General features: G+C 33.0%; 1 pseudogene; it reads left to right on the top strand.

The window, feature by feature from the left end:
* The first annotated feature begins 1,862 nt into the window (after positions 1-1,862).
* Positions 1,863-7,317, top strand: LOC111636813 (annotated as a pseudogene).
* The last annotated feature ends 784 nt before the right edge of the window (positions 7,318-8,101 follow it).

The following is an 8,101-nucleotide window of genomic DNA, read 5'->3' as shown; positions in this document are numbered from 1 at the left end:
CACAAGAAATGTATAAAATTAGAGTACTGTATTAGACTTACAAACATATATAATTTATATATACAAACCTATATTTATATATATAAACCTAATTTATATATAATTATATATACAGTACCTAATTTATATATAATTTAAATATAATACTGTACAGACGATAGTAAACTCAACTTGCCCGCCTAAAATCTCAGTAGCGTGGCGCTGAATGACGGAAAGTAGTTCGGCTGCTCGTCCACTATTGCAATGACATTTTACTGCATTTTATGTCTCTTTTAGCATCCTTATACGAATATGGTCGCAATTTTTTCACCGCGATATACAAATCTGCATTATTTGAACCCGCGTTATAGGGGGGTCTACTGTATTTGTATTAGCCATGATCAATTGGTACAAAAAAGAAAAGTGAACGAAAACGACATTTATCCAAGTGCTGTTGCATCCAAGACATAGAAAGAGTTCATAATACAAAAGGAAAGAGCAAAAGCAAACAAAACAGAAGAAAAAGAAAGGAGGAAAATGGAAAGACTGAAGAAAAAAGATGAAAGANACAGTACCTAATTTATATATAATTTAAATATAATACTGTACAGATGATAGTAAACTCAACTTGCTCGCCTAAAATCTCAGTAGCGTGGCGCTGAATGGCGGAAAGTAGTTTGGCTGCTCGTCCACTATTGTGATGACATTTTACTGCATTTTATGAGTCTCTTTTAGCATCCTTATACGAATATATATGGTCGCAATTTTTTCACCGCGATATACAAATCTGCATTATTTGAACCCGCGTTATAGGGGGGTCTACTATATTTGTATTAGCCATGACCAATTGGTACAAAAAAGAAAAGTGAACGAAAAGGACATTTATCCAAGTGCTGTTGCATCCAAGACATGGAAAGAGTTCATAATACAAAAGGAAAGAGCAAAAGCAAACAAAACAGAAGAAAAAGAAAGGAGGAAAATGGAAAGACTGAAGAAAAAAGATGAAAGATCTTCCAGGAAATGTAATAACAAAGGGAAAAAATGCAGAAAAGTTTTTGCATCACTAAATACAAATGTAGTTGGGATCATTGAGAAGCAAAAGTGTGCAAGTTATGTTTAGGATTCATATAGTGACAGAAATGGATGAATTAAAAAATGTTGGCTGTGATTATTGCAGCATGTGGTACCGTTTAAAATGTTCACTGATAACAGGAATCTCTTATGATGATGCAGCTCATATGTGGTGATTATTCAAGTTTATACGGTATGTTAGGTTAGGTTAATCCGTTTTATGCATGTCAAAAGGTAAAATGTAAATTTGTGCTCCAACTCGTAGTCCTATATGATTATCTAGACCAGGAACCTCCAAAATGAATGATATTGATTCTTAGTGTCAGTAAGGTACTTTTGAGGGTTGATTGAAGATGGTTTATTAAAAATTTCATTCAGTGGGTTATGTATATGATAGTTCTTAGTGTTTGGAATGTAAGAAGTTGAAGTGCAGTTTTCTGACTTATAAATAAGATTTGGTGTCACTAGAAGTTTTATGACTCAATGCAGTTTTCTTTTGGGGAACATAGTGATGGGAATATTCTTCTGTTTTTGTCATAATTCTCTGAACATAATTGTATATAATATTAAAAATCTTTTCTTACATTGCATGAATCAGATTGTCATTATATTTACAGGCCTCGGAGTCGCTCACTTTTCTCACTTGTACTCACTTTTCAGGTCATTTTCTCACTTTTCTCACTTTTTTGGTCATTTCCACGTACTTAAAAATTAGGAAGATGTGGGACCAATCAAAAATAGTTTTAAAGCCAGACGATCTGCCGAATTATGGAACCTATCGGACTAGAATTTTATGAAAAAAATACTCCGCNTGACATTGGTTGCACCAGGTGATAGTTTTGCAGGCCCATCAAAAAATGATGAAATTCCAAGTAATACTGATAATGGGACTGGACAAGGATTGGCAACTGTGAGTTTATATAATCCAAGAGATGCTGCATACCATGCAGAACTGATATGGGCCATGAAAACAATATGTAGTAATTTCTCATTTGCTGCTTCTAATATTCAATAATATGGTTCCAACACTACAAGCAATGCTTCCAAAAACTAAACTTCCTGAAGGAATATCAATGAGTGAGAAGAAATTGCGCTATTTAATAACTGAAGCATTGGCTCCTTACTTCCAAAAAAAAAAATGCTAGATGAAATCCACTCTTCATTCTTTACAATTAGTTATGATGAAACCAGCAATGTGGAAAGTAAGAAAGAGTTACAGATAATGATTAGGTTTTGGTCTGAGCAAAAAGAACAAGTCTGCAGACACCTAAATACATGATTTCTTGGACGGGCAGATGCAGAAACACTGTATATATACATTATCAAAGCTATCGATGATTCCAACCTGTCACTACACAAACTTTTGATGATAGGATCAGATGGTTCTAATGTTAATCAAATAGTGTTATGACTTTTTAAGGAAGATATACTGGGAATTCGCAAGAAAAGCCTTGTTGACATTGGAACATGTACGATTCATATTATTCATAACACATATCTGAAGGCATTAAGTGAACTGGATGAAGATGCATCAAAACTTATTGTGGCAATTTACAGATTTTTTGATGGATGGCCTGCTCGGTGGGAAAATTATGAAGCTGTGCAAGAAAAGCTCAAGTTGCCTAAGCATAGATTTATAAAACATTCAACAACACGTTGGCTGACATTCCATGATGCAGCATCAAGGTTAATTGAGCAGTGGGAGGGCATAACTTACTACTTCTTAAAGTATATTCCTTCAAGTAAACAAAGCATAATGTCAAGTGTTTTGTACAGAAGTATATCTTGTTTGTTGAAGATTCCTTCCATGAAAGCAGAAGTACTACAAGGCATTTCAAGTGCAGAAATTTTTACAAAATATACATCATTTTTTCAAAGAGAAGAACCTCTAATACATCTCCTGCACAGCAAGATGTGGGACTTGCTTCTAAAGCTAGTTACTAGAATTTTGAAAGTAGATATTTTGAAGCTTGTCATTCAGTCTAAGTCTGCTATGCCTGATAGTAATGTATTAAATCCAAAGAAATTATTTGACAAGACAAATCTTATGCCATTAGAGGAAATTATTTGCAGTGCTGAGATTTCTAATGAATTGAGTAAATTATCTCAAAAAGATCAATTGCATTTTTGCAGTTGCTTACAGAAACACTATGTTGTGGCTTCCATATATATGATAGAAAAAGCTCCAATTCAATGCAAACTGTTGAAATCATTTGACATGTCTTCAACCAAGTAATATTAGTGAAAAAAGCACTTATAAGGACATTGCAAGCATTGCAAGAGCTCTTCCATGTGACATTGCTGAGGATACTTTGCAGGATGAGTGGCGTATACTTCAGTTTGAGCGAGTTGAGAGTGATTTGACAGACTCAACAGATGTGAGAATTGATTCTTATTGGAGTCAGTATTTTAAATTGGTTGACTCCCTTGGGCATGCAAGATATCCCAGTGTAACCAAATTGGTGAAATCAGCATTGACTCTCTCTCATGGCAATGCTGATGTGGAACGGGGATTTTCGATTTCACACCGGGCACTTCCTCCTGATAGAGCATCAATGTCAGAAAGAATGCTTAATTCACTTTTGATTGTTAAGGAGGGACTAAACATGTATGACCGAAGCCCACACCTTGTACCTATTACAAAGGATTTACTGAAATTAGCTGCCTCAGCACAGAAATTATCAAGATCAATTGGAAAATGAAAAGAAGTTAAAAGAAAAGAGAAACAGAAAAAAAGAGCAGAAGAGGAAGCACAGAAAAATTTTGAAGAACATCAAGAGAGAGCTATTTATGTTAAGGAAAAGATTATGGCACTGCAGTAGAGTTTAAAGCAGAAAAAGTAGAAGAAAGTGAAATACACGAGACAGGCCAGGTTTTGTTAGAAGCAGCAAACAAAAAACTGGAGAAGGCCATTAATAGCAAGAATATGAATGAAATACAGGCAGCACATGTCATGCTTGTTAGTGTTAAAAGTGTTCAAAAGCAAGAGGAAGCAAAAAAGAAGGAAGCTGAAAACATCCAGAAAAATCTTAATAAAAGAACATCATCTTTCATGACTGATTATTTACAGAAGAAGCCAAAGACTTATTAAGTATTCATGGTTTACTGGAAATATTACAGTATATACAAAAAGTTTTAAAATGTATTTAACCATAACAATAAAAAGAAAAAACTTTTACTGCTATTTTGCTGAGTTTTCCTTCCATGTTTTCACTTTGTTTTGTCACTACAGGTAGCTCTCGGTTTACACCGCAGTTCCATTCCTACAAAAGCCGGCACAAATCAAATCAGCGTAAAATGAACCCATATTTACAGTGAGGTATAGCGTTAGGTTCTACATAAGTGAAAAATAAGCAAATAATTTTGTTTATTAATACAATATAATGCAAAATACATATAAATTTAATTTTTAAAATGTATTTTATCATAAAATAAAGTGAAATGTTTTTATTAAAAAATTTTAGTTTCAGATCTTGTACATTTTTCGGAAAAAAGGATCCATCTTTAATAACCTTTCCTACACTCGATGATTAAAAAATTAGCTCACAAGAATAATTTAAGAATAATTTATCATTGTAATCCTACGATTTATAGAATTCTACCAAATGATAAGAAGAAAGGAAACCGTAACAATAGTACAGGAGTGTATTCTATTCCTTTAAGTGACCACTGTTTTAATTCAGATCTCGTTTACGTTGGTGCCACTATGAGACTTTTAAAACAGAGGCTTAAAGACCATCTTTGTTTACATTCTTGTTTTCTTTCATTGAGAATTTCGGAATATGGTTGAATATGATGCTCCTTTTTACGTTTGCAATTCTCTCCCAATCATTGTCTAACTCACAAAGTTCAAAGTAGTTGAAAGGATACATTAACCCGATGTATAGCTACAGACAAGCGGAGACACTGATTGGTCGACCACTGGTTGCCGTAGCCCATATATAAGGTCAGTTTGAGCGGGAAAATTGAAGGTGGCTAAGAGGAGATAGATATCGTCTGGCCAACGAGAAGTAGATTTGTCTCACTAACGATAATTTGTGATCACTGGAAGTGCTAGTGCGTCGTAAAGTGTTTTCCTGAATGATCTGATATGGGATACATTCATTGGCACTATGGATTCGGACACCATTTATTGGACTATTAACTTTAATAACTTGACTCGTGGGTACCTAAATGTTTAGTATTTTAATATTAATTTAATACAAATGTATATATACCCAATAATATTAAACAGAAAAAATAAATATATTCAATAAAAAACTTTGTTTTAACGATGTACAATGTCGCGGCTCAGTAAATATGTCAATACTGTACTGAAATGAAAATCAGTCTAGCATAGGGAAAATTGGGGAATTACACTGTGAAATAGCGAATTGCACAGTGGCATTATTGTGAATCGGTGTAAATTGAGCCGGCGTAAACCAAGGGATACCTGTATTGCACTCACTTTTTCTGTATTTCAACTCACTTTTCTCACTTTTTCAAAGGGGAAATGGCACTCCCAGGCCTGTATTTATGAAGGAAGGCTAAAAGATATTTAGCATAACACATTGTGTGCATGAGATTTTCCAGGTTAAGATTCTTCTCTTGGAGTTGTTCCTCCTCAAATTGAGTGAGAATGATCTCTCCCAGATCAAATCCATTAATACTATTGTCTGCCAATCGGTTAAATCCTCAAATCCTTTGCCACTAATTCCCCTGCCAACTTCTTTATTTCTGTAATGTTTTTCTTTTAGTATACTGTATATCTGGAATGATTTGTATTTCATATGAAGTCATTCCCTTCAGTATCAAGCCACAAGTTCTTCCAACAGATAGTTGAAGAACTATCTGTTGGAAGAACTTGTCTTTTGTTGCCTTCTAGTGTCTTTTTATTAGAGACTGGTAGCTGTAATAAAACTCTTTCAAAACTGAATGACAGAAGTGTCATTGCTGTCCAAAGATTCAGCCCTTACATTTTGTATAGTTGGCTTTAAAGGATCTAATTAATTCCTGATTGAGCATCTGGATAAAGCATGATATATTAGGAGGTAGATTTTTGTTGCATCAATTTGGATGTCTTGTGTGATTTATTGCAAGGAGGACTTAAATGGAAAACCTTTTACCAAATATACTGTGCTTTCTTGATTCTAGCATTTTATTTTTCTGATCTCCAAAATTGGTATACACATTAGAATCAGATATAAAATTGACTTAATGCAAGCTTGTTTGCATCATTCACTCCACAGCAATTCACATATATTGTTTATTGGTATATGGATTGTACACAACCCTCCCACTACTATAAATTTTTATTCTTTGTTTGGAACAATATAGTGATCTTTTGAACTACAGCAAACTGAATAAACAGTATCTAGCATATGAGTCTTTTATGCTGAAGAATATCATAGATATAACATACAAGATATAAAACATATATATTTCAGTGTGATTCTTTTATCTGGAAAATTTCATGATGACTCATACCAATATGAAATCTGTGTTAAAATGTTGATTACAGGTGGTGACAATTTTCTACTTTCGTACAATTCACTATTTCGTATTCATTTCATACTTTTGATTTTTATTGATATATATGTCAAAACATGCATACTTTCATGTAATGATTCTCCCCTTTTCATGAACTATTGGTGATTAGTCCCTCTCCACTTCTTTGACATTAATCATGTCCATTTTTGACATCACAGGTTCAGTCTTGAGCATGAATGTCTTGAGTTAGCACTTGTGTTGATAAGTTATCTTGTCAGTTTTAGTGTGTGTGCTATCACTTAATGTACATTTTTGTTTTGGTGAAAAACTCACCTTTATTAATTCATAAGCATGAGTGAAAAACAAAAAAAAAACAGCAGAGTTAATACAGACAAAAAGAAATCAAGGTCTCAAAACTTCCATATGATCAAGATCATATATCTTGTAAATGAAGGGCAGTAGAAAAAAATGGCATGTTACAGAACTTTATCAAGAAAAGAAAAAGAAGAGTACATTTCAATTCTCTCTTGGTAAATTTATAAAGAAAATACCAGATACTAATCAATAAAAAATAAATATTTTGAAAACCCTTTTTAATGTTTTCTTAATATTGCTCTACTTTCATACATTTCAACTTACATAACACATTTCAGAAACTAATTAGGTATGAAAGTAGACGATTGCCTGTATGTATGTAATTTTTGTCTGCAATTTTGTGTTTGTTGGCAGAATCCTCTGGACTTGATAATGGAGTCATAAATGAATATACAATACAGCGTTGTTTATCCAAATCAATTGGGGACTGGGGTTATTCGGATAACCGATTATGTACGAAAAATCNGCCTAACATTTACTTTTTAAAATAATAAGCGTGGATATTGTATCATTAAAAATTATTTCTTTATATTTTACAAACAAAATAAATATATTGAAAAATATAAAAACCAAAAAAATATATACTTTAGAAGTTGATCTAGTATCAAAAACGTTCGATTCAGCATCACACACAGTCCTCAGAAAAACACCACACAAAAATGCTAGTGCTGCCAGCTAAAACACACACATCAACAAAAAAAATATTGGAGTGGAGTAGGCAAGATATAGCCACAGATTGCAGTGCCACAGCACTAGCGAAAATTTAAATTTGCCGACTGGAATTCTTTCGGATAAACGACGCTCTACTGTATTCAGAAATGTGAATATTGTGAAGCACTATAAACATGAAAATAAATAAATCACAACACGAACACCAATAAACAATCAGTGCAAAATGTTGTACCAGATTGAAAACAATTTGAAACAGCTTGATATGTTTTGTTATAAAATAATGCCTCAACCAGTTTTGTAAGTTTTCTGATTAAAATTCTGTACATTTTCAAAGTTGCAGTTCTTGAATTATCCTGTACTATAATTTCAAGTGCATACAAAGAGAAAATTTTAATGCTATATATAAGCTTATGAATGCACTAACAGAACATTAATATTGTCTGAATTAATTCGATAATGAAAATCAGTTCACCATAAAATATTAATATGTTAAAATGAACAAATTCAATGTTTAGACATTTCATTGAAACTCAAA

The sequence above is a fragment of the Centruroides sculpturatus genome, unplaced genomic scaffold, assembly GCF_000671375.1.
Source record: "Centruroides sculpturatus isolate CEXI.00-Female unplaced genomic scaffold, Cexi_2.0 scaffold1092, whole genome shotgun sequence".
Classification (NCBI taxonomy): domain Eukaryota; kingdom Metazoa; phylum Arthropoda; class Arachnida; order Scorpiones; family Buthidae; genus Centruroides; species Centruroides sculpturatus.
This window is presented reverse-complemented; position numbering and strand designations above follow the sequence as displayed.